Raw genomic sequence first — 2,580 nt, 5'->3', positions numbered from 1 at the left:
AACCCATAATATATATGGCAGCCCCCCGCAAAATATATATATATATATATATATATATATATATATATATATATATATATATATATATATGGCAGCTAATTGTGTTGCGTGTACGCAAGCATGATTGCATGAATCATGCTCGGACCACATATTTGTTTCATTCATTGGTTACGTCTTCTTTCTCGTCATCTACGCGCTCCTTTTTTTTTTACCACCTCCATCATTTTATCTAATTTTTTATAGCAGCTGATGTGTCGGTCTTGGCCATCATGGGAAACGAACTGCTGCGTAGCTGCTGATCCTGAAGAAGAAAGTTGGTTCCTGTAAGGTCATTCACGCTTCATCCTTCTAGCAAAATATTGATCAAATACTCTAGTCGGACCTCAAGCTGTCAACTCTCTAGTTATGGTCAAAGGCTCGGAATGATATCTTTTTGTAGCTAGCGAAATGCAGGCAATCGGTATTATTAGACATTATAAGACATTATTTTTTACACTTACGGCTAGGTCAATTTCTTCAGCAGCAACACCTTCAACAAGGAATCAACGCCCTCACGCCGATGTTGTCACGTCCGACCGAAGATGGGCAAAACAAGGATTTCCATTCTGGTGGCCAAGACCGACCATTAAGGCCAGCACATGAGCAAGGAGACAACATCTTCAACAAGATAATGATGCAAGTTCACAGCCGATGAATTCGGCCAGCAAAGGCTAGAACAAGGATTTTCATGCCGGACATGAAGTGTGTTCCAAATACCATCTTCACGATAGATCTTTCTACAGTCACGACAAAAAAAAATTGTCTACATACACAAATCACAAAGGGTGAAACCGTCGGCAATAAGAAATGTCTGAGGTCTTACCAGGGTTGACAATAACATTGTGGAAACCAGTTATCTTATCGTGGTTGTTTCCTCTTCTTCTACTACTTCTGCTTTTTCTTCTCCTTCCTAGACCAAGGTCGTTGTTGGTGGATCTTCACTGAATTTGATTAACAAAACATGATGTCTGGACAGCCGAAGGAAGTCCTTCCAGTAGCAGAACTGTGGCATCCTTGAAACTGGAATAGCTAGTGACCCTCCTAAAACCACAAGGAAATTCGCTCATCAAGTCAACCACCTCAGCAAGAATGATGTTAGGTCATAAATCATTAGAGAATTTATGATCAAAAGAAAAGAGAGAATTGGAGGAAGAATCATTAGTAGCAGGACACTTTTCAGGTTTCATTTGACCCCTGGGATACCAAAAAGAACTAGTGTGGCATCAAGATTATGACTTTACATGTTAAACATAGCGCAATAGGCCCATAGGGCGCACCGGCCGAACCTGGCCTGGCTAGATAGATAGAGTCCATCTTGTTGTAACTTCTTATCTCTCTATCTCTCTAGATCTTCCTTGTTTCTCAAGATGTAATTCCAACAACTTTGTATGCTTATCAGGGAGATGCCCCTGCCTATATAACACGCAACCGTCGCCTCCAACGAGGTACGACGTTCTCCGCTCGTTTACATGGTAATCAGAGCCTCCTCTATCCACTACATCTAGCAAAACCTATCACCAGCCATGTCGTCCTCCTCAAGCTCCGTTCAGACCGCCTCCATGGGGCAGGTCATCGAGAAGCTTACCCGCACCAACTATGTTCTGTGGCGTGCCCAGGTGACGCCGCAGCTGAGAGGTGCTGGTTACTTCGGCTACGTCGACGGGACGATGCCGGAGCCCGCCCAGTTCATCATCACGAAGGACAAGGACGGGAAGGAGGAGAAAACACTCAACCCTCTCTATCTGATCTAGTTCAGAGAAGGGCAGCAGGTACTTGGATACTTGCTCAATAACCTCACCAAGGAAGTCCTCGTGCAGGTTACATCTATAGCCATGCCGCACGAGCTCTGGGCAGCCCTTGCCCACATGTTCTCGTCGCAGTCCAGGGCGCGCGTCAACAACATCAGAGTCGCGCTCTCCACGGTGCAGAAGGGGACGCAGTCAGTGGCCGCCTACTTCGCCCACATGAGGTCCCTGGCAGATGAGCTCGCAGCTGCCGGCAAGCCCATCGATGATGATGAGCTGATCTCCTACATCACCTCCGGCCTCGACATGGAGTACCAACCTCTCGTCTCCGCCAACGATGCCCGCACCGAGCCCATCAGCATCGATGATCTCTACGCCCAGATGAGTAACTTCGATCAGCGCCTTGCCCTTTACAGCACGGCGGGGTCCGGTGGAGGTTTCAAATCCTCTGCTAACGCGGCCTCTCGCGGCCGCAGTGGCGGTGGACGCGGCGGTGGCAACTCATCTCGCTATCGTGGGCCGCAGCGCACCAAGGGCAAGCCAACAGGCGGCGATGGCAACCCTCCTCCATGCAGCGGCAACGGCGGCGGCGGTCGGCCCTACAACAACAGCAACAAGGGTCGCCGCGGAGGCCGCCCACGAGCTGCTCCTGACGTCCCGCGCTGCCAAATCTGTGGCAAGCCAGGCCACACCGCACGGGACTGCTGGTACCGCTACGAGGAGGATGAAGAATCTTCCCAAGATGAGAAGGTTGCGGGGGCAGCCGATGGCTCCTACGGCGTCGACACGAACTAGT

The 2,580-nt window shown here is 49.1% G+C and overlaps 1 pseudogene; it reads left to right on the top strand.

Moving 5' to 3' along the window:
- Positions 1–2,042: 2,042 nt before the first annotated feature.
- LOC123163372 (uncharacterized) lies at positions 2,043–2,181 on the top strand (annotated as a pseudogene).
- Positions 2,182–2,580: the final 399 nt, after the last annotated feature.

This window comes from Triticum aestivum, chromosome 7B, assembly GCF_018294505.1.
Source record: "Triticum aestivum cultivar Chinese Spring chromosome 7B, IWGSC CS RefSeq v2.1, whole genome shotgun sequence".
Classification (NCBI taxonomy): domain Eukaryota; kingdom Viridiplantae; phylum Streptophyta; class Magnoliopsida; order Poales; family Poaceae; genus Triticum; species Triticum aestivum.
Note: the sequence above shows the minus strand (reverse complement) of the source record. Positions and strands in the feature narration are given on the sequence as shown.